Source organism: Rhincodon typus, chromosome 3, assembly GCF_021869965.1.
Source record: "Rhincodon typus isolate 14 chromosome 3, sRhiTyp1.1, whole genome shotgun sequence".
NCBI lineage: Eukaryota > Metazoa > Chordata > Chondrichthyes > Orectolobiformes > Rhincodontidae > Rhincodon > Rhincodon typus.
Window position 1 is genome coordinate 87507217 of NC_063334.1, and position 25686 is coordinate 87532902.

Here is a 25686-nt window from a genome sequence, read left to right on the forward strand (position 1 = left end):
GACATAGCCTGGCTCAAATAAAGTTGTGAAAGATTAAAACATATTTTAAAAATGAAGATTTTTCTGGGGGGGTGTTTCAACGACTTCCACGTCTCCCTTCCCTGTACGTCACCTTGCCACGCTCTTTTTGATCATTAGGGTGGAGAGAGAGAGCCTAATGCATTAAAGTAGAATCTGTCCTGCACATATATTAAAAGTAACAGTTTTGTTGTGATTGATCGGTTTTAGTGATGTCGTTGCTGCCGCTGTGATGGTGGTGGCGATCCGAGTAGGGGTTGCAGCTCCGGTTTCCACTTCTTGCACAACTTGTGTTGATTGACAGCTCCGTCCGCGCGCTGACAGCCCGCCCGGGCAATGACGTCACTGGGGAGGGGGAGGGGAGATGAATCCGGTCTCCGGGACCAGGGAGGGACACTCGGGCAGGCGTTCAATGTTGGTCAACCTTCAAAAAGATGAAACCACGCCATTTAGTGCGCCGCTTCAAACTTTACTGCGGGGTGCATTGGCATCTTTATTAATATCTCCAAATCCAATATATTACATTCCAACATTTGAACACTTAATTCCCATCCTGGACAAAAAAACCGAATAACGCTTTACCATTGACAATCGAAGCCTGTTTATTTATTTGTTATTATTTTCCAAAGCAGGAACATGCACATAAGTAAATTAATAATAGAAGCAATTCCATTAACACTACGGTACTTGGCCAGATCCCCGCCCCGCCTCGGTAGAAAAACTAGCGCGGGACTCTTTGCGAGTTGGGCGGCGCATGGTTACGCGGCCTTCTCCTGGGCGCTGTGAGGCGGAAACGCCGCGGCGTGGTGCCGTGGATGGGAGTACCCGTGCGCGGGCGCGCGTCCGCCCGCACGCCCACACAAGCTCGTCCGCGCTGGCGGGCGCGCGCGTGTTTGTGACGTTCGTTTTCCGACGCGAGCGAGCGCAGCGACGGCCCCGCCTCCTCTCGCTAGAGCTGCTCCTCCGCTAAATATAGAAGCAGATACACACAGACAGGGAGACTGACTAAACCGAGCAGGGCTTTCTCTCTCTCTCTTTCTCTCACGGCGAAATGGCTCTATCTACAGTTCTCTATATGTCAGTTTTTTAAAGTATTGTCTTTTTAAAAAAAAATTAATATATACAAATCTCAGTCCTGAAAGTAGATTTGTCTTCATCTCACTGGTCAGTAAAAATAGAAACTTATTTTCTCCAAAAAAAAACACAGCAGCGCAGTTTTAATGACTAGACTATATCAGTAATTGTTTAATGCTTCAAGCTATATGGCAAGCAAATTACGGCCTGTGCATGTTGTTCTGCTTTAAATTGGCTGGCTCCCTCTCCCCTCCTCCTTAAAACTTACGCTGTACAAATCCGAGGAGGGAATTAAATGTTAATACTCTCTGTCATTGTTTCAGCCGTGGTTTTGTTTAATCTTTAATGTTCACATGGCCCGTAAACGTGTTGTTGTGGTGGTGAAATGATGACGAGCTTTGCGCCGGCTGACTTGTTTGTAACATGGTCGATTTTCTGCTCTGCTTTTAATCCAAGGTGTCAAAGAAGTTGGGGCTTTTAAAGTAACTTTAATTCGTCTTCAAGAGGGGAAAAATTGAGGTCGAGAACGCAGCATCGTCGAGGTTTATGCGGTAAGTGATTTTTCAATTCTACTGTGCGTATACTTTTCTCTTGTTACTGTGTTCTGTTTTGACATGTGCGGTCCGTGTGAAAGTACAGAAATCACACAGTGACTAAAATGGAGTTAGCGTGCAATATACCCAAGTGATGGCAAGGCGACAATGGACAATGGCTCTTTTTCACTTTTAATTAACCGTTTTTATACTTGGTGTTTTCACTAATATTGTTGCACGATGCGATTAATATTTCGGGTGGGTTCCCTTCCGTCGTGATGAAAGTGGCAGTAAATATCATTTGCTAGAATTGGTTCAGTTTTGAAATAGTATTGTAGACAGGTCTGATACATTAATTTGATCAATTAATACTTCAAGTACTGAGACTTGCTCTCACTCATTACTGAGTAATGAAATTGCAATGACAGCATACTGTACATAAAATCTGACTTTTCGTATGTTATAGTTTCATATTTGATAGTTTATAGTGATGTGTCGGTGACAGTTCACTCTGAAAGTGGACACACGATGCTGTGCATACTTTCCGTGCATTCAGCGAGTGACTTTCATTCTGCATTTCTTCTTATGCGAGGAGGGTCATGTTACTTGAATTATGTTGGAACTGTGGCTGAGGTTGTTTATTTGCGATTTCCTCAACTTTACCATTACGACCAATCTTTATCTGTGGTGATTTGCACTTCCTGTGTTGATGCTATCCAGAGAATTTGAAGTCTACCCCGTCTGAGAGGAGCTGCTTGTTTTAATTTCCAAATAGCTGTTCGGTGTAACAGGATTGTTTTAACATGGGCCGGAGTCTTGGCGCAGTCGGAAACATTCAGACAGTGGAATGTGTAGAACTGCTTTCCAAGTTAGACTGCTGCGCATTATACTGAACCATGTGAAGTCTGAATGTCTCTTCGTGCACCTACATCCCAACTGATCGTCATAGACAACCATACCTCCATTCAGTAACTCTTTCTGCAAGTCAAGGATAATCTTCTTTCTATCTCATCGCCACAGCTATCCCTTATTTTCAAGTTTCTTCCTCATCTAAACTCATTTTTTAGACTTTGATACATTTCCATTCATTTGGTTTATCGATGTATTCTTTAAGATTAAGTTTTCTTCTGTTTTATAGACGCCCGATCAGCCCATGCTATCTTTATTTTCTAGTTTTTCTCAGTTGTGCGAAGTGCTCACAAAATTTCAGGCAGTTAATTGCAATGGTGTAGAAGCATTCTGTGTTGATCTAATTCAGACTGAAGAACAGTGACTTGGTTCTGGATTCGTGACAGCACTAGAATAATGACAAAAATACGTTTAACTGGGATAAAACTCGAGATTGTAATGTGTTTGGTATCATTTTCCCATAGTTTACTGTGAAAAGGCATTTTTGTAAGCTTAATGAGGCTATGGGAATTATACTGTAGGAGGGGGTAGTTATTCTCTGTCTTCCGTCCCTGTAGATTTTTAATGTATCATACTAATGGCTGTAATACATTACATTGTACGCCAAGTTACAGAAATAGTGCCAACGTGCTGTCAGACAAGGTCATGCTCAATATTACATTATCAAAACAAAATATGACAAATCTCTTACAATGTAGTCATGGAGGCGATGAATACCTATTATGCAGAGTAAATGAAAGTTAGTGTGTTATATCAAGGTGAAAAGGAGTGCAGTCAGCTTGTTTATCCGATGATGAGAATCAGTCCTGGTTAGTCATGTGTTATATAGGAGTTAATGTTTTCTGTCTTGTCTGGTAGCACGGTATTTGTTTTAGGAAAATGAAGATTTGATCCCGCCCCTTTTTTTCAAGAATGAAACTGATAATCCATAAAACTGGTTTAGGATTGTGGGAGGATAATGGTCCTTTAACCTCTTCTTTCCTGCGCTGAATGGTCTAAAGTAATGTGTAGTGATTTTGTTCTAAATCAGCAGCAAATTTTCGTGAGTTCGGAGTTTTATCAGCGGAGTCCACCGAGAGGGGTCGATCAACTAAGTTGAAACCCGAGTGCAGCACGTTAATCAGGTCCAGAGCAGGGAGATAGTAATTTAGCAGCCAAGGTTCAATCGCGTGCACACCTTCTGTTTGGAGAAGATTTTAATCACAGGAGATTGGAAAGTGAGTGAAACTCCGTCAGCAATTAGCTTACATTTTGTGTCCAGATATTTAATGTTGATTTGACTTTCTCCAATTCTTTTTGATTGTCAGTTGCGAGTTAGTTATAAACTTCACTGCTCTCCACGGTCTTGACATAGGCATTGCAAACTCTTGCGACCAGTTGTCAATATTAAGTTTTTTTTTCGTGTTTAGGCGTTGTTGAGGTCGCGTTGTTTGTAAGATGAAACCTGTTACTTTGTGATGTCTGATATGTCGTGTTGTTGATTACACCCGAAATGTTTTGACCTTGTAATGTGTGCTTCGTGTTCTCTCTTTGACGTTAACATAAATGAACAAGATATTGGCCCTTTGCACTTCTTCTTCTGAGAGATTGACATTAGCGTATTGTAGTAATCTACTTTCATGACTTGCTTTTTTCAAAACCATCAACCTTTTTTGAAAGAAAGGGAATTGCCCGTGTAATACGCGCGTGCTCCCATCTAGTTTAGAAACGCCCACCACAAATCATTCCAATATTTGAGTAAAACACATATATATATCAGAAAAATCTTTTTACATTCAGTGACCAAAATCCGAAATGCACAAATACTATGACTCGTCAGAGGTCAGATTATTGGCTAAAAGCCAACATTTGGTTTTGCATATAATTTGACTAGGTGGAGTGAGCATTTTGTCATGACAAACTTGAAGAATTATTCCTTGGCGCTAATGCTGGTTTTGAGGTTACTTCTATTTCCTGGTGTCTCTGAGTACATAGGTGAGCAGAAGCCCTGGCATGCCAGCCTGGGAAATGACTACTACAGTTTGTTTTTGCTGGCAGCATTTGTTGGGTAGAGGAACATTGCAAAGGGAAGATGTTAACGTGGAGGAGAGGAAATGCAATTTCTGTTTGTTCAGTGAAGCATCTTCAAGATTATCTGCGCATACATTCAGGCAACTTAACTGTTTTAAAAATAATATTTTAACAGCTCTTGGTTTGTTTTGCCACATTTTACTGTTTACTTTCAGATACTTCTTATTTTAAAAACAACTTTCACATACTAACTCTTATGATGTTTCCTCTCTTTACTATCTTAATTTGCACCCAAATGATCTTTGATTTGATTCCCCTCACACCCACCACCCACTCTCCCCAGATTCTACCTGTGACTTTACGTTAAAGACATTTCTGGGTTTATAGTACAGTGGTGTTCATGTTACAAAAAAAACATAATGGTTCAAACAACTTCTCCTTGTTTGGTTAACTCATAAAAAAAAACCTTTGTTTCATTTAAGGCCAACAAAAAAGAACATTGAACACATGTACCCAGATTACGAATATTGTTTAGAGTTAATCAAGAAAGGAATTCACTAAACTATATAGAACAAGCATGCATATGTATGTGACCTTTTTGATATTAGCATTAGATGGTTATATGGACTTGAATATTGTATGCAATGTTTTCTTCTATGGGAACATTGTGGTGGAAGATTATTTTAGTTATAGTAGGTAAATACTTTGATCACAATCTAAACTAAAATTAGAACAAAAATGGATTTTCATGCAGTTTTTTTTTAAGTCTGGCAATGTGGAACAATGGTAGGATCCTTGATTACAATTTTTGTTTTGTCAGTACAAAAATAAGTGAGTGGGTAACCAGAAAGCATGACTAGATAAAAAAGATGCTGCCGATTGTTTGATGTGACAGTGTAACTTTCTATCAAGGTTCATAGAGCACTATTGACATATACTTAATGCTTAGATTTTTTTTATGTAGTTCAAGAGCTTTCAACATTCATAAAATAATTTCTAAACATTTAGAAATTATTTTGTGAATGTGACAATACTTCCAAACATCAATTAAATTTTGATTTAACTGATCATTTCGAGGAAACAAAAACAACATAAAAGAAAAGGTTAGTACGCAGCATAATCTCAGGTGCACTGGGCATGAACTATTACGTTTTTATGATGCAGCAGTTATATCTAGACTATAATTTTTTTGTTGAATGAGGTAGGATATATTAACCTTAATAATTGCTTATTGCTTCTGTAGGATTAAATCCTAATCTTCTGTGGCCTAAGGCAAATTTATAACGTGGACATGTGATTAGAGATATATTCATTAGTACTTTAATCTTGTAGTCACACAGGCATTTGCACAATGAACGGCAAACATTCAGTGTGGCTGTCATCTTCAAGAAATCAGACAGGCTTTCACAGGCAATTCATGAAAAACCAGCAGTGACAACAGAGTCTTATGTATCGTACAAAGAAAGGATTAGGCAGTTCACGTGTCATCCTGATTGGCCAGAGACCAGAGCCGATTGCTGGGGTATGGCAAGACGCACTCCAGTTTCAGTTGATTATCATGTGAGGAGACAGTATCCCTGCTGGTTGGCCTACATAGTTTGTAATGTAAAACTGCTAAAATCAAATCTGAGCTGTACCTTCTTCAGTTTGCTCCAGCTATTTTTCTAAACTTGATGCTTGATTGTCAAGCTAAAGGATGCAGAATTTTCTCATGTCATATCATTCTAAATTGTTCTGCGAAGAAAACTGATGTGTTGAAAAGCTTTGAAATGCATTATCCAAAATAGTCAATTGCAATGCATATTTAAACATTTGAATTTCAAGCTATTTTGTAATATGTGTTAAAACAATTAAAATTAATTGCATGGATTATTTTATTTGAAATATAGTTATATCTGTGTGTGAAGAAGGATGTTCATGTGGTTGCCAGCATAATTCCATTAAAGATTTATGGCAGATACATTTGTACAACATTATGTTGGAGCGATGCTATCTGTATATGTTATGTTAGATGAATGCTGGAAAGCAGAATTACATACTATTTCATTCTGACTTCAGCATAAACAAACCATTTTGCATGAATTGACATAAACACAAAACTGCTCTTTATATGGTATGTAGAAACGAAATTGGTATTTTAGTTCAGCTTAAAATAAAAATTATATGTAGGATCTCAGGAAACACTTAGAACAAACTCAAGATTTAGCAGAATCATTCAGAGAGAGAGTGTACAGAATCATTCAGAGAGATAGTGTACAGAATCATTCAGAGAGATAGTGTACATGTAAGTTGTGATTTGTACTGTGCAGCATAGAAAAACATGGTGTCGCATGACATTTTTGAAGCTTCATGTTATTTTTAACATTTTCAAAGATATTTTAGTTTTGCATGTTTACTCTAACAATAACATTTTCATGTAGCGGTACAATATATAAAGCTTTCTCCAATTATTACAATTTATTTTTATTTGTATTATGGTCTCTGTACATACACCGTTATTTAAGTTTTGGAGTTTAAATTGAATCTTGACATTTTCAATGGGTTGTTTGTTGGTGTGGGAAACTTAAAATCATTAACATTTCGTATATGTTCTTTGTCAGTATTTATGCAAGTATATAGAACTTAATTGCAAAGTTGTAACTAATCAAACTGATTTTATTAATAATTTGCTGTCTTGTCTGTGATTAGTTTTATTATTCATAAATGATCTGTGGAATTAAAATTTGAGATGGAAAATATGATTAATGTCTCATTTGACTCTCCTTTTGATAAATGTTCATTGCAGTTGTGAATATCAGAACGTATATTGTGCTGTACATGATTTTACTAGTGATTGATATTTATACATGTATTTCAACTCCCTGACAAAGATTACAAACTTCACCGCGACAATTTGGACACAAACTTTGACATTACAATAGCTTATACTTTATTCTTGATCATTGCAACACTCATTAAAAAAATCAGAATTTAGCAATTAAGAAAGAACTATCACTTTTTTTGATGTTTACAATTGATGAGAAGACGTATTCTTTTGTTAAACTATCAAAACATAACATACTTAAAAATGAATTTGAAATTTATGTTGAATCAAGTATTTTTAATATGGTTTTCCAGTGGAAAATAAGTACCATTTGTGTCAGGGAGCAGAAAATTCTGTGACTTTTGAACTGAACAGACAACTTACTCTGTTGAGGTGAACTACTGTTGTTTATCTTTGTAAGTTTTGTTGTTTTCTTCTCCCTCCATATAGGCCTTCTTGAGCTATTTGTGCCATAGTTGAATGATATTAGTTGGAATCCATCACCCAAGGTCTCTCATGCTAGTAACCATTTGCAAAAAGGAGACAATGCATTATTAAAAATTCAATTTAGTAAAATGAATGGCATGAAGAATTTATCTTTATGGGCATGATTCAATAGTTTTAAAATACTGTAAAGGAAGAAAGACTGAAATTTTTCTTCTGATTTTTCACATTTCAAAGCTCTTTACTGCAGATAGCCCCACTTCTGTTCCGGATAGTGCTTTAACGTCTTTCACACCCACCTGAGCAGAGAGAGAAACTCTCAGTTTAACATGTCATTCAAGATACAGCATCTCCCGCAGTACAGCACTCCCTCAGTATTGCATTAGAAAGTCAGCCTTTATTTTTGTGTTCAGTCCTTAGAACTGAATTTAAACCTGTAACCTTATGACTCAGGGGCAACTGTGCTATCAACTAAGTTGCAGTGTAAAGTGTTCTGGTTCTGTGTCAGCTAGGCTAAGTATTGGCTCTTTCTTTTCTGAGTCAGAACTTGTATTTGAATTGGAACTAGAAAGAAGAATAGAATAACTGATTTTATAAATTTAGTTTTTATTTTAATATTTTGGCACGAGATGCATGCAATAAAAGGAAGGGTTAATGTATTGAAATTGTGCACAGCCTTGTAGCTTTCTCTGAAGCCATTGTTAGAAAGTGTTCCAGAAGCAAGCGAAATGTTTGAAACATTGCTGCATTGCATGTATGATATACTCTCTTTGTACTAATTAGCACAGTGACTGATTTAGTTCCCTCTAACTTTGCTATTTGTGGCCAGCTTGTTGCATTGTGTGCTGCCTTTAAGATTGATGGCACGTGCGTGCACTTAAAAGGAACATTTCTCATGCATAGACTGTTCATTTCTGTGTGACACATTCCCAATTGCTGTGCATCTGCCCATCCACGTTGGTCGCCTCCACTATGAGGAGTTCATAATGTACATGTCTTTGCCCAACAGCTACATCTGCACATATCTGACAATGCTACTATCAGGCACAGAAACTCTAACTGATTTTTCTTTTCATAATCTGACACCAAGACCAATCTTAGCGCCCCAGTTTAGCAATCTTAGCCAATGTTGCCCCACATTTCAATCAAGTCTGTATGGACTACAGGTCAAATCTGGGACTTTCATCTGTATGGTTTAGCAACTTCCTACAGAAACTGGCTAAGCCATAAAGAGTTACAATTATTACCCCACTTAAAGGTGAAGGAGACTTATCAATCAGAGGCCTTTATCTCTCTATCATTGTTTATATAACAAGTGTCATTATTGATAATTAGTTAAGTTTAAAATTGACACATTGGACAATGAACATAAGACTATAAAAACATAGGAAATAGAAGGAGGAATACCATTCAGCATCTCAAGCTTGCCCTGCCATTCAACAAGATCAAGGCTGATCTGTACCAAGCCTCAATTTTCTTTCATGTCAGCTCAGCATAGCCGTCAACTCCCTGATATTTCAAACATCTATCAGCTCTATCTACTGCTGTTTGCTGGTATTCACATGAAATCCAGTCAGGTTAGGTGTAACAAAACAAAAATGCTTAAGTAGTGCTTTTGTAGAATTCCTTATATTTGTAGATTTAAATGCTAATTTTTATCTTGCTGAAGTACTATAAGCTCATTAGATAAAATGGAGAAAGGTTAAGAACTCTAAGGTATAAACCACATTCTAATTTTTCATAATAATTTGAATGCAAACTATAAGGCACGAACTGTATTGCTCTGACAAATATGTATGAATAATATATAAATTATGTGCACAGTTTTCGCAGAAGTACCAAATTCAAAGAGTACAACATTTCTATCTTGTAACCTAATTCCTAATCTTATCACTTTAGCAGTTATTTTTCATTTAGATTTTTGAGGAGTGTTCTGGTGATTGACTTTTACACGATAAATTTTAATGCTGTCGTGCAATGTTTTATATGAGAATCATAGAATACCATTTGGCCCATTATGTTGGTGCCAATTCCCTGTTAGAGTAACACAGCTAGTACAATTACTCTGACCTTCTTCTGCGGTGCTGCAATTTCATTTTTCTTCAGGTGCTTATCCAATTCCTTTTGGAAAACCAAGTTTGAATCTGTCTCCACCACATTCTCTTAGGAAGTGCTTTTCAGATTTTAGCTATTTGCTGTGTAAAGAGTATGAGAATGCAATTTCCAAGTACTCATTTCCAGATATTAAAAAAATGCCAGACAGTAAATATAGAAGAAGACATCATATTTCTAAAACAGCATAATAACACAGCAATCTAGTGATTTGTAGGGTCTCCTATATCTTACGTAACAAAAGTTAGAAACATATAGGAGTCCTGTTTTACTTTTGAAAATGGATGGATGTTGAATGATTTAAAATCTCATTCCAAGTCTGAATTTACTAATCTTCTAACAGACTTCTGTTCTACTATTCAATTTGACTATTTCCAATCGACGTCAAGCCATTGCACATCAAGTTGTTCATTTGTTTTTGGCTTTCTCTTACGATAGCCAATTTCTCCATTTTAAGAGCAACCAAATTTGAGATTAATGAAATCCTAGTTTGGCCCTGGTGAATTTATCAAATGATAGGATTGTGCAGTTTTACAGTGTTTCCTTCTGGATATTATTCGACAGTAGTATGTTACCAGTTAACTGTATTTTAGATGCAAAATGTCTCCACACCCACACCCATTTTATAAAATTTTTCAACGGTAAAAGTAATTTTGACAATATTATTACACAATGAAAACTTCAGTAGGATAATGTTCCTTCTTTTATCTTTTCCACCATTAAAAATGCTTATCTGCTAATTGTTTAAATAGACCAGTTTACTGTGACTATTGGCAAGCTACTGAATGCCAGGGCATCGTTTATATAAATGCCTTTTTATGGTTTTCTTTTCCCTTGTTTTTGGTCATTTGTTTTCCTTCATTAAGGGTCTTTTCTATTCACGGCCAAAAGAGCAAGCATGCAACCTGGACTCTGCCAATTCTGCTCTTAATCTTGCTGCTAAGGAATGTGAGAGAATGGAGTGCAAATGTGTTCTTTCTGATTATCCCTCCTCTCCCTGTGGAAAGTCCAGCCTGGGAGGGATTGAGACTTCAGCATGTGTAAACTGATGCTTCATTTTGATGTATCATTGTGCTGCCTTCCATTAATGATGTATGCACTTATAATTTGATACAGTAGCGTTGTGACTATGATACTGGACTGACATAAAAATATGTGTTGAAATTCACATGGTAAGTGTAAATTTGAATTAAATCTGATGTTTCACCAGAACAAATAAAATAAACATTGAAAGCTGATGGCTAGTCATAAAATTTCTGTTGATTCACTAATGAGAAGAGAATTTACACCCCACCTGTTTTGAGCTGCACATGACTCTAGTAGCTGATTCTGAAGTGTAAGTAAATAATACTACTTCAAAAAGTCCATCATTGTTGTGTCAGGGCAATCAAGATATGCTGAAAATAGTAAATGACAAAGCCGTTATAGTAAAACAAACCAAACAAACAAAAAAAACTACCTGCTGAATAGACTGTCATGTACAACTGAATATGTATAAAATTATATTCAAACAACTAGTTAATATTTCATTAATGACTTTTCATGAAAAACCGTTTTCTTTTTTGATATACTGTGCCCAATTAAACTGTTGTTATTGAAGGTCCCCTTTACAAAGCCAGTAAGTTATGAATGTATATTTTTAAAATGGTACCATATATTGTAAGTACAGTATAAAAGTATACTGTATTGCAACCTTTTGACAATAATTTGCGCTGTGCACTTTTCAAATAATTTCACTACATAAATGTACATTGAATTAAAAAAGTCATGTGCATGAAGTTGCTATCCAATGCTTTGGATAAGTGAGGTTTCAGATGATAGCGTGAACTGTGGTTTAAAATTTGAACCATTTGTAATAGTGTGAAATGAAACATTCTGTCATTCTATGTAATCTACACAAATTCAACTATTTTTAAGAACTTATATTGCTGTCAGAGATTATTTAATTGTCTATAAATTATATATGAATAAATGCACAAAAATTTGTGACCTATATGAACAGTATGATAAACTGTTGTTGAACTTTTTTTTGTGTGTTAACTGGATAATTACACTGTATTTGTGTTTTATACTATTAATATTCATTATGTATAACCGACTAGAAAGAAGAATGCATTTTATGCAAAAGGGATCAGTTTTCAAAATCAATTAGTTTGTGTTAATTGGACACTTGAACTACTAACCTAAATTCTTGTGCAATGTGTATGCTTTCGGTGTAATAATAATTTTGCAGCAGATGCTTTGCTTATTGTTCAGAATAGAAGAATGGCTGAATGCTAATTTTGTTTCATTGTACAAATTCAACTTCTTATGACTCCAAAAAAGGTAATAACAAGCATGATTTATTGACATTTACTTCAAAACTACTAAACAATGAGGAGCTGCAGGCTAAAGGATTGCACGTGTTATACTGAAATGCTCAAGATGTTACAAATAATGTAAGTACCTGGTACGTAAGATTTCAAATAGTAAAGAAGTAAATCATCCCTGCGCAAATCTGATATGAGAATTAAAATATGCTATAAACACTCAATAGATTAGGCAGCATCTGTAGAGAGAAACAACTGGAAAAAGAGTTAATGTTTCAGATCAAGGTAGCTCAGTGGTTAGCACTGCTACTTCACAGTGTCAGAGACCTGGGTCCGAGTCCAGACTTGGGTGACTGTCTGCGTGGAGTTTGCCCATTCTCCCTGTGTCTATGTGGTTTTCCTCCCGGGTGCTCTGGTTTCCTTTCATAGTCCAAAGATGTGCACGTGAGGTGGATTGGCCACGCTAAACTGCCTGTAGTATCTAGGGATGTGCAGGTTACGTGGATATCCGTGGGAAATGCAAAGTTACAGGGACAGGGGTGGTGGGCAGGGGGGGAGATGGGGGTTTGGGTGAGATGCCCTTCAGAGGGTTGGTGTGGACTTGATGGGCCGAATAATCTGCTACCACACTGTAAGGACTCTATGAGTTAGTTCTGAAAGTTCATCTCAACCTGAAACGTTAAGCAGTTGCTGCCTGACCTGAGTATCTGCAGCATTTTCTGTTTGCATGTCATAGCTTAAAATAAGTATTGAACAATAATGGATTCTGCATAATAGGATTTTTTTAATGAGTGAACAGATGTTTCTTGATCTAAAATGACCTGTTGTCTAAGTATTGTATTTACTGAGTATATTATACATAAATTGGGGGCTGTCGGTTAGCTTGGTTGGCTAGATGACTAAAGTGACGTACAGAATAAAGCCAATAGTGCCAATTCAGTCCTCATACCAGCTGTGGTAGTTCATGGAGGTCTGCTTCTTTGCCTTACCCTACACTTGTGGTATATATAACCAATTGTCTTTCTCTAATGAACAGAGATGCCTATAGTCCTTTGACTATGCTTCCTTAACATGCAATATATATTGATGAACGTAGATAATATTTAGGGAAGCACAAAATTTCCTGTCAATCTGTTTCCATTCAAATAAAATGTTAATATTTTTTCTTTATTCAATCCAATTAGAGGTGAGCAAATGACCTTCCACACAAGCTGAACTATTATCCAAACTGCAATATTGCTGTTTTCCTCTACCAACTCAATGATAAATTGGAATCTTGATATTTGCTTGTGAGGAAAACAGTCCAACATGAGTGAAGCTAACTCTATTAAACCAGATTCAAGATCAACTCAAATTTAAGCTTGAACCGTCCTAGTTCTAACATTTAATTATCGATGCAAACAGATGTGATAGTATTGCATGTATAATGAACATATGTGATATGCCTATAAATTCTCATAATTTTACGTAGGGATTACAGTGTAAACCCACTGACTTCTAAACAGCCCTCTGGGCATACACATGTTTCTGATGTGCTTGGGCTGTTGATACTTTCAGTTCCTAAAAGGATCTTTAGTTTCTTAGGATCAGTTATTATTCATACCGTAATAATCCATATAATAATATTTCTTATTGTTTGCATTTAATTCAGCTTTAAAGCTGATATGTTTTAGGTGATCTTTCAAAGATGTGACTTCTTGCAAGATCATTTAGCAAGATTAACTTCAATACTAATGAGTATATTGGCAGTCATATGTAGTAATGGAGGTGTATCAAGAGATTAACCCTTTGGGAAATTGAATGCTTTGCTCTGTACCAGCTCCAATCAGCAGAATAATGTAACAGATACGATGTTCTTTGTAATATTAGTTCTTCATCTTTTTAGTCATACGTTCACAAAGGCTGTTTTTTTAAATTAATAAGTTTGTATGTAGAATAGATTTGTTTGATAAAACATGTTGCAAACATTAAAATGTCCAACTTTCAAATATATCCTGCTCTTTGAAAGTGTTATACTATAAAGCGCACAGTGTCTCAGTGGTTAGCACTGCTGCCTTACAGCACCAGGGACCCGGGTTCGATTCCACCCTCGGACGACTGTCTGTGTGGAGTTTGCACATTCTCCCCGTGTCTGTGTGGGTTTCCTCCGGGTGCTCCGGTTTCCTCCCACGGTCCAAAGATGTGCAGGCTAGATGGATTGGCCATGCTAAATTGCCCGTAGTGTTCAGGGATGTGTAGATTAGGTGGATTATAGGGAGATGGGTCTGGGTGGCTCTGAGGGTTGGTGTGGACTTGTTGGGCCGAAGGGCCTGTTTCCACACTGTTGAGATTCTATGAAAGCTGATTTATTAAACCTGTAACAACCTATATTCAATTTTAAGATTTTTGTCAATATGTTTTGCAGCGATTTTTATTTTCAAAACAAGTGAAAGATATATCTGTGGACTAGTTTAATAAGACTACATAGTGTTTTGTAGCATCTGTTATGTAACAGAAGGGCATTCCAACTTGTGAATTTGTTTATTTAGAACTTGGTATGAATAAATTCTTTGTGAATACATTTAAAATAAAACACCAAACTGAACTGCCATCCAACAAAATCGTTCATTGTTTTTAGTCACATGAAGACATATTTAGCAATGAGACAAATGTATTTAAATTACTTTCAGCACTCTTGGTAAAGACTTTAACTCTGTCTTTGTTAAGCAGTAAAAATTATTGATGGCAGTTTAAATACAAGACTGAATGTGAAATGAGGACGGAAGTGCATTGGTTCTTTTTAATTACTTTCTATCAGAACTCTGGAAATACTGGACAGCATTTAATGTAAACAAGACGAGAGCTGGACAAGAGGGGAGCTGGACAAGAAGGGAGCTGGAAAGCTAAGGAGAGCTCCATGTTGTTTCACTTTGGGAATGCCCACTGAATTATGTGCCAGCAAGACATTTAACTCGGTCTTGATGGGCCTTTCCCAGATTCAAGGAAGAGAGTTGATAGGTTGGCAGCTGTGTATTGTTTGGCAGCACCACCAGTGAGGCAATTTCTATTCCAGTGTCACAGCCACTTAAGGTCTAGGATTGCCTTGGACCCAGTCAGAGATGAGTGATGGTGGGATGGATTCATGGGGAATAGATGTGATAAGTGTGAAGGGGGTTCTAGGAAAGAGCAGGGCATTAGTTCTCAGGCCTTCCTGATGTCGTATTCCTCAATCTGGTAGTGTAGTGCCTTTGAATAAAAGAAATCATCCTGAAAGTCAGCCCGCAAGCAAATATGCCAATATATATTTTTCCTGCTTTCTGAATTGTAGCCCCCTGCCTGCCCCTGAGTCAATTCACCACTTGAATTTGGAGCAGGACAGGAAGTCCGTTCATGAGTCACAGGATCACGGAATTGTTCTGGTGTAGAAGGAGGCCATTTGGCTCACCGTGTCTGCAGTAGCTCTCTGTGACTTTTGCAGATTTTACCAGAAATTGGCTCTGTCAGTTTCTAGGAGTTTCATGGAGGGTTTCTCTCTGTGAGGCCTAGCGAGGTTTCTTGTGCTATACTCCACAGCTTTCCTTATGAGCTATACACCATGCCTTTATGTGGTGCCCTGCTGAAGCTATCTTCTGCTTGCCAGCAGCTGAGGTACTTACCACAGCCAGGCCTCCTGGGATTTCTGGTGCCAGCATCATAATTAAAATGCAGTCATGCACCAGGTCAAATGCTGTCAGTTTGGAGTGCCCTAGCATGGTTATGATCCCACTTTGCTGACAGGACCCTTGAAGATGTGGTGGTGCAGAGGAGAGCTATCCTCTTTCCTCAGGATTGCCAGAGGAGAGCCCAGCACCAGGCCTTGCTGGGTCAGTGCTGTTTCCAAAATCTGAAGACGCGCCCAGCAATACTACAAGAATTTTAATGACCTTCTCCATTCTGTGAGGGTAAGTGCCATCTTTGTTTTGCCATCTCACACTCATTGTAATTCTGTTATTGCAGACACCTCCCACCAAGGCTCATGCTCTGCCACAGTCCCTATTATATACAGCATTTTCCCTTGCTCATTCTCACTCACCCTAACATCCCACACTACAAACCTTGCATGCCTCGAAACTACCTCCTCACTCACTTGGGACACCACACCACTTTTCTCCCCATTTTGCACCTACGTCAACAACTGCACCAGCCACTTTCATCTCGTTCAATCATTGCTTTTGCCTCATTTCAGCGAAAAATGGTCAACATTACGGCAGAGAGAACTTAGACAGGTGATGGGATGCTTAACATTCATCTCCTCACTCCCTACGAGGAAGCAATCCTTGTCTTAGTAGGAGGCGATAGAAACCACTCATGGTGATGGTGAAACTTCCATGTTCCAGGAAGCAAGGAAAATTTGTTTCGAAGTTTTCTGTTGCTCTCATGTTACGGCCACTATGAATACTTTGTTAACATGCTCAAACGTAAACCCCCTCTTACAACTCACTATGTCTTCTGTCTCCTGCAGGTAGCAGTGGCATCTGCAGGGTCACTGCCCTCAAGAGAACAGCCCTGCAAGACATCTCATCCTACATCTCTGAGGAAGAAGCCATAGATCACTCAGTGGATAAACCAGCAAGGCTGTCTCCTGCACTTGCCACAAGCTCAGATACTAACACCTTGGTGGGTATTTTAGTTAGCGGAGAGTTAGGAACACATGCTGGTGAGCACATCACTGCCACGTTTCCACAACTTGTCATGAGACAAAAATCCCAGGTCACTGGCACTCAGAGGACTGCAATAAACGAGACACCTGCTCAGCCATGGACAGGAGATGAGCTTATCCTGTCAGCCATTAACAACTTCCTCCAAATGCACAGGCAGTCATGGGAGCATTGGACTGGCTTGTTGGAGGCACTGGGCGAAGAGATTCAATTGATATCCCCCATTGGCATTTGTACTATGCTGCATCTGGCATGTGAGCATATAGATGTCATGGAGAGAGCCAGCTCCGGCATGCTCAGCATCTGCTGGATGCGCGCACAGACCTGTACTCTCAACAATCCAGCAAGGCAATGCAATGTGGGTGGGGGAGCTGAGTGGGAGGACTTTGAGCTGACCTCCTGATGGCTCCCCTTCACAAGGAGACAGGGTAGTGCTAGTAGGTACCAAATACAGCCTCCCCAGCAGTCTCTTCTTAGGATACTGTAGAGGAGCTTGAGCTCTCTACCTTCACCCTGCCTGCCACAACTGAGCCTTGTGTGGGCATTAAAGTCCAAGGAGGATGAAGTTGCATCTGGGAAGGACAAATTCATCATCTCTGGACCCTGAAGCTATAAACATCCCCAGGGTCGCCTGCCCAAAATTCTAAGGCCAAAAAATTCCACAACAGGGTAGGCTATCTCCACCTCAGCTGGAGACCATGGGACTGCATGTAGACATAGTGGAAGGTGAAGGGAAAAGAAGACCTTGCACGGGCACATGGGTGACATGGGAGACACTTCGTTCTAGATGCATAATCATTTTTGTAAATATATTTTCACTTTTGCTCACAGACCGTTGATGATAAATGTCATTTTAGCTGCAACAGCAAGGATGTAGATAGAGAGGCTAGTCATCCTTAGCTATCCTTTCCATAATACCCATACCAGCTTGAAACATCATTCTGATTGAATGAGGGAACATGAGCAGCATCAAGGTGTTTGCAGTCAGTAAGAGATGACGTCATGTACCTCAGTTTCAATGAATGAAGAAGTTCACAAAGAAGTTCTGTCTGTATTCATTTGGCTGAATCTGCTGCACTGAAGGATGGTGAAAGTGCTGTTGCACCTGAAGAACATCCGCATCTTCTTACTGGGCACAATGCTGCAGCTCTCACTTAGCCTCATCGTCATTCTGTAGCCTCAGATTTTTATCTAGTTGTCTGGAGCAGAGGATGAAGTGGCATCCTCTGTACGGACAGTACAGCTATGAAGCCCCAGCCAGGACCGGCATAGAAACCTGACGTCAACAGATCGTCCTCGGTCCCGTGTTGGCCCTATTGGAAGGGGCTTTGCTTTGGAGGTACATTGGATAGCATCATGTGACTTTCTGGCCTCCCATGTCTGGACATACTATAGCACTACAGCTGCTGTCTCATCTGCCCAGCATTCATGAAAGATGAGTGACTGTGACTATCCTGCACCTTTGTTGAATCATGAAGGTATCTATACTAGCTCCACAGCAGGGATCAGCTCCATAACAGCTGCAGGTTGATGCTGGTCCTTGACTTGTGGAAGTATGTACCACACTCTAGTACAGGGCAATCACAACCAGACCTTATAAATTTGGTAGAATTTTTCAAGGATGTGACCAGGTGTGTGGATGAGGGTACTTCAATTGATGTAGTTCATATTGATTTCAGCAAAGCCTTTGACAACGTCCTACATGGGAGACTGATAAAGAAGATAAAAGTACTTGGGATCCAGAGTAACTTTGCAAGTTGGATCCAAAATTGGCTGAGTGATAAGAGACAAAGAGTGAAGGTAGAAGGCTGTTTGTGTTATTGGAGGCTGGTGTCCAGTGACATACCACGGAAATCAGTGCTGGGTTCCTTAGTGTTTGATACATATTTAATCAATATAGATGAGAATCTGGTTGGGGATGGGAAGTAAGTTTGCAGATGATACGGAGATTGACTGGGTGGTTGACAGTGAAGAAGAAGGTCTTACATTACAGGAGGATATAGACAGATTGGGCAGATGGAGTTTAACCCTTCAAAGTCTGAGATGACTTTGACTACTCCCTCATCTTGATACTTTATCCAATGACCTGTCAGGACACTAGGAAGTTTGGAACAACAGAAGAATCTTGAAGTGCTTGCCCACAGGTCCGTGAGCATGGCAGGACAGGTTAACAGGGTGTTTAAGAAGGCATATGGGACACTTTTTTTACTTTATCAGTTGTAGCACAGATTATAAGAGCAGGGAGGTTATGTTGGAGTTGTACAGGTCTTTGGTTAGAATCTAGAGTACAGTTCTGATCCCCACAGTATAGGAAGGAATTACACTGGAGGGGGTGCAGGGGAGATTCACCAGGATGTTGCTTCGGATGGAGCACTTTAGCTAGGAAGAGAGGCTGGATAAGCTTGTGTTATTTTCCTTAGAGCATAGAATGCTGATGGGGGACCTGATTGAGACGCATAAAATTATGAGGGGCAGGAACAGGACGGATGCAAAGCAGCTGTTCCCTTTGTTGAAGGGTAAATAACAAGGGGCATAATTTTAAAGTGAAAGTCTGCAGGTTTAGGGGGGATTTGATGAAAACATTTTCTCTCAGAGGTTGGTGGGAATCTGGAATGCACTGGACGATAGTTGGAATAGGAAGCTTCACACTTTTAAAAAGTACTTGGATGAGCACTTGAAATGTCGCAACAGTCAAGGTTATGGTCTAAGTGCTGGAAAGTAGAGTTAGTGTAGTTTCAGACCAGTTTTTCAGTGCAAACACGATGGGCCAAAGGGCCTCTTCTGTACTACAAGATTCTATGACTGGGACTGTATTCAGTATAGTTTAGACGAATGAGAAGAGATCTGATTGCAATGTGTAAAATTCTGACTAGATGCACAAATTATGGTTACCCCTGGTTGGGTGCTCTAGAACTGGGAGCCACATGTGGAGTGGGCCATTTTGGACTGAGACGTGGAAACATCTGTTCACTCAGCGTGGTCAACCTGTGAAATTCACTACCACAGAAGGCTTTGGAGGCCAGGTCACTATACTCAAGAGAGAGTACATTTTTAGATAATAAAAGTATTGACAGGTATGGAGGAAAAACAGGCATATGATGTCGATAGATTAGCTATGATCATATTGAAGGTGGCGCAGGCTCATTGGGCTGAATGGCCTACTGCTCCTAGTTTCCATGAGATGGATACTTACCTTGCATGTAAGCTGAACTGCCAGTAGCATTACAGTAAAAGGTGTCAATGTGCTTCAAAGTGTTGCGGTGGGCTAAATAGACTCTTTTGTACTGTATGATTCACGACTCAATGTAGCATTGAACTGTTAATTGTATTGTAAATGGGTTAGACTGTGCAGTGAGGCTGGTATATATCCAGTGCCAGTCTCTGTGGATGGGGTTGCAGGCTGTCCCTGCCCGTGCATACCTGAGATTTTAATAACTGCTGTTCACAATGGAGGCCCAGAGGAGGAAATGGCAAGCTGGAATCACCAAATACCCAGCCTGACTTTCATGTCGACAAATGTTGTTGTCAAGTTTCTGTCTGGCAAATGGGAGAATAGGAAAATGCATAATGATGAAGTAAATTAGATACTAGGATATGAGAATGCAAATAGGCTTCTCGTCATTCACTAGCCCACATCGTTCAGGGGCTAGGTAAAATCTGCCCTCTGCGTCTCTCCATCACTGACTTAACCAGAGAAAGGCAGGTGGGCAACAAGGTCCTACACCCGCCACACTCCAGCTTCCTTGTGACCAAACTCATCACAAACCACTGCATTAAATTCTGCCCTGAGAGTAGGTTTTTAGCGGACATTTTATCTACTGTTGTGGAGAATCATAGAATCCTTGCAGCATGGAAGCAGGGCATTCGGCCCATTGAGTCCACACCAACCCTCCGAAGAGCATCCCACTCAGACCCCCACCTTTATCCTATCCCTGCATTTCCCACCCTAGACACTATGGGCAAATTAGCACAGTCAATCCACCTCACCTGCACATCTTTGGAGCAGAGCAAACCCACACAGACACGGGGAGATTGTGCAAACCCCACACAGCCAGTCGCCTGAGGCTGGAACTGAACCTGGGTCCCTGGCACCGTGAGGCTGCAGTGCTAACCAGTCTGCCACTGTGCTGCCCTGAATTGGCATGTAAAGCAAAACTTTACTTCTTGTTTGCATTATTGGGCATCGTGAAGCAAGCATTGTAACCAGCCTTATTAAAGGATTAACAAAAAATGATGTACATTAAAAAACAATTATCAATCGTTTCAGATCAAAGCTTATTTTAAAACAAACCAATTTGGCTTTTTTAGTGTTTTGCCTCTGTTTTTGAAAAAACCTTTCCTTTGTTACTTAATAGTGCAAATTTCTAAAGAATATAACACCCATCTGATAACTACAAAATATATATTTTACATAGATGTAAATATAGATGTTTTTGGCCTAGTTCATCATACTGTAATCTGTCAGACAAGATGTGCTGTATTCCAGAATGGAATCTGTGCAGTAGCCACAATAATCTTGGAATGCTGTTCCTTCCAACCACTTCTGGTCATTATCACTTCTTGGAGAGGGCGATGGAATAAAACCACTGATATAACCAGTGGGTTTTTTTGGTTGGATTTTGTTTGTTAGTGATTTTAGAATGTTTTCAAGGCCTATTTACTTTTCAGGGAAGAAAAGGATTTACAGCTAAATACAATACAGAAAACTAGATTGAATATTGTTTACCATCGCTTATTCTACATTTTTATTTTTACTTCTATGCAAGCCACAAGGATGACACATTCATAATGGCATAATGAATCTAGGGGTGTCAACAGAATATTTCTGGGTTAGTGTCCAATCTATTTTGTCATCCAAAATTTTATTCAAGTGCTGTGCGCTGGTATTTTCATGAGCCACTCAAAGAAAGGGTTATGCAGATCTCACTGTTTAGAAGATGTAGTGGATGTTGTAATCCTTACTTTAAAGTTATATTCGATATTGTAAACCACGTTTGATTAGCTTGTACATGACATAGTAACCTCTGTCTGACACAAAACATTAAATGTGAAACTCTATGTTTAACATTTCAAAACAAAAGGCTATAGTCTATTCCAATTTGTAATTCATATATCTTGCTATAGGCTTAAGGATAAAAGAAGTTTCACTTTCACACTTGTGAAGCCAAGATGTGGAGGTGCCAATGTTGGACAGAGGTAGACAAAGTCAGAAGTCACACAATACCAGGTTATAGTCCAATAGGTTTATTTAAAATCACAAGCCTTCGGAGCGCTGTGCCTTCACCTGACAAAAAAGCAGCACTCTGAAAGTTTGTGATTTCAAATAAATCTGTTGGACTGTAACCTGGTGTTGTGTGACTTCTGACTTTGTCACAATTGCAAAGAACATAAGATTTCACTGTCTGCATTTTTGATTGCAGATTAAAATGGAAAGGATTATTTTTAAAAACAAAGACTGTGGAAGGAAATGTAGCACTTTAAAGAAACAAGTTACTAATCTCATTGTGTGTTGTGTTTGCAGTACTGCTTTGCTCAAGCAGTAGAGAGAGGAGGTTTGTAGATGTCACAGGATATCCATGCATACCGAGATTTGACTGGCAACAAGTAACTGATTAGTTTATGTAATTGTGACCAGCTGTGGATGCTAAAGGTCACCAGCCTGGCGACAGCTTTGGTTTCTGGATAGCTGAACAGCTTGTGGATGTGAAAGTTACAGGGAGTTTCCATCGGACTGCTGGAAGGACAGGTTATGCATCTCTCTCTTTGCAATACAAATACCTGAAGTCTGAAGAAAGTTAGTTTGTCTTCTACCAATTGCTGCAAGCTGCTACCTTTAAGTCGTGACTAAGAGACTTTGTAGCCATTGTAGGAATTGCCTTGTGCCTCCTGCAATGAAGTGAAAGAACTTGGAAAAGAAAGGAAAGCCCTGGCAAGCCAAAAGCACAGTTTGGTCAACCCTATAGACTGGTGCTGTTGAACTGTTTCACAATTTTTCTTTCAACCCGTAAAACCATTTTTTTTCTTTTTGTTTGTTCATATCTGTCTGTTTGTGTGTATGTAGGGATTTTAGGAACAGTGTTAGAGTTTTAATTGTAGAGCCACATGTTCATAGTTTATAGCTGTCTACTTTGCTAAGAGTTTACTTGTGATAAATAGTAATTCTTAAGTACAGGAACCTGCTCAGCGTTTTCTGTTAACTTGACCAGATAGGTAAATTAGAGACTTTATGTGCATTGCTTCAATCATTAACTTTTGTGGCAACCCCAGTAGTGGTTTTGAGAATCATTACACTTTGCCAAATGGATCGTAACACACTCTACTGAAAATTAATTTCACAATCTACGAAATAGAAATAAGAAAAATTGACTGACAAGAAATATGATGTGTACTATTGACAGTAAAATTGGTGTAAACATTTGAAAATGGATTGCTTTTTTGGCCTTTCCATCTTACTAATAAATCAACAGTTTCACAGGCAGCGTTGCCCCCAAAAAATTACTACTTGATTTTCAAAAGTCAAAACAAAATGGTCTGAAATCATTGAATGATTATCATTAATGCTCCAATATTTCTTGCAAATTCTGCATAATAATTTTAACTATTTTTGATTTTCTCAGAATATTTCATTTGTGTAAACGATTTTCAAGTAGACTGATTTGCTTTGGTGGGCACAGTGCCTCAGTGATTAGCAGTGCTGCCTCACAGATCCAGGGACCCAGGTTTGATTCCAGCCCCTGGTGACTCTCTTTGTAGAGTTTGCACTTTCTCCCTATGTCTACATGGGTTCCCTCCCACAGACAAAAGATGTGCAGGTTTGGTGAATTGGATTAACCATGGAAAATGCAAGGGTTACAGGGATTGGGTAGTGGGGTGGATCTAGGTCGGATGCTCTTCAGAGGCTCGGGTATGAAGTTGATGGGCCAAATGGTCTGCTTCCACACTGTAGGGATTCTAATCTATGTATGTTATGTGATCCAGGTAAAAGTAAGGATATGGATTTAGTTATGTTAATGTGACTTCTATATAAATTCAAACATTCAGTTTTCATAACTTTATTAAATGTGAATAGTAATTAATCAAATAATTACAGTGAATCTGATTTCAGATATTTTTACAGATTTTGAATCAATTAAAGACTATCTCAGAGGCAGAATTGTGTTTCTTCGTGTAGATTTTGCATAAAACTTCATTTAATATGTAATTTCAGTGCTGGGATGTATACAAGATCTCACTATATTACATTTACACAATTTTTTAAATGTGAAAAATATGACTATATTGCCACTACATAATCAAGAAACAGAGTTTAAATATTAATAGATTGTTTCCACGTTTGCTCATAAATTTGTCGTGTAAAGTATTGGCTTTCAGTATAGCATTAACTAAGATTTTTGTATAATCACAATAAAGCAATAGATTGAAAATTAAATTTAATAGGAATGCTAAGCATACATCTATGTATACAATATGTTGAACCAGAAAAGACGAGAAAGTATTTTACTGTCATCTGGCTCTTTCCCAGCAGATGTATGCAATCTGCTCTGCTGTCACTAACAGGGCTTACTTTGTGAAAAGAACATGTCAGAACATGCCGTTGTGTTTGCTCTTAGTAGCTTTTAAAATGGTGACCGGAGTTGAATATGAGGTGGCCCACTTTCAGTGTCTTCACATTGTAGAATAATTGATTACACTTTAAGATAGCTTTTCCTTTCTTTTATCCTGATAACCTCTTCATAATTTGGCAGGCATGACATATCCTTTTCCTGCCTGGAAGATAAATGTTCAAGGCTGTCAAATTCTCTGTGCTAACCTAATCAGTGTTGCCCCTCCGTCATTCGGTGATCAAGAATTCAACTTTTCATTTTGGCTCCCAACCTTATTGACATTGTTAATGACTCCATGTGCTCAGGAACTGTTCTACTTCTATTCAGAGTCCCAATGTTCACAAAGACAAATGGATCCATCCAGTCTCTTTGAAGATCTTCCCTTCTAGGATCTTCTTCCTGCTGCACAATCATTAAATGTATGGTCTCTACCCCCACACCAACACTGTGACCATCTTTCAAAACTCCACACTCACTTTGTGTTGTTTCTGCCCTGTTGACTGTGTTAAGACTGCTCAAATCAAATTCTTGAGTTGGCATTGTCTGTGATTATGGTGCATTTGCTTTCTTTTGCCCTCCTCCTGTCTCTTTGCATCATTTGACAAAGAAGTATCATTGTATAGTTTTGTTCCACTTCAATATATCTGAAAATAATTAGCTTACCAAGTGCAATGGTTCCACTTCTTGGCCCATCAAGATTTGTTCCAGAGACTTGTAAGTATCATATTTGGTCTCTTTTTCCTTGCTGACATGCAGCCCCTTAGTAACAGTAACAGTGACTAAGAGAAGGGATTATAGAGTCATAGAGGTGTACAGCATAGAAAATGGCACTTTGGGCAATCGAATTTGTGCTGGTCAAAAGCAAACACCTCATCATTTAAGAGATAGTAGGAATTGCAGATGCTGGAGAATCTGAGATAACAAGGTGTAGAGCTTTCCTGCTGCTCTGATGCTGCTTGGCCTGCTGTGTTCATCCAGCTCTACACCTTGTTACCTCATCATTTAAGTTGGGTCTATCCAACCTGAACTCACCACCACTTCCTTTGACTTCCAACAATTACCTCTGTGCTAACAGATTTTCAATGTGACACCAAGACAGTATTTTCTCCAACCAAATTTTGGAAAAATTTATTATTACGTTAGACCCTGCCATGAAGTCTGTTCCTTTATCTCTGGCTCCGTTGCCCTCTTTGA

General features: G+C 38.9%; 1 long non-coding RNA gene across 2 annotated transcripts in view; it reads left to right on the forward strand.

Moving 5' to 3' along the window:
• The first annotated feature begins 984 nt into the window (after positions 1-984).
• Positions 985-25686, forward strand: part of LOC109918368 — a 56348-nt gene continuing 31646 nt past the window's right edge. For both annotated transcript variants that reach the window (XR_007261272.1, XR_007261273.1), the window contains exons 1-2: positions 985-1182; positions 1549-1643. This is a non-coding gene — a long non-coding RNA (uncharacterized LOC109918368). The remainder of the gene's footprint in view (positions 1183-1548; positions 1644-25686) is intronic.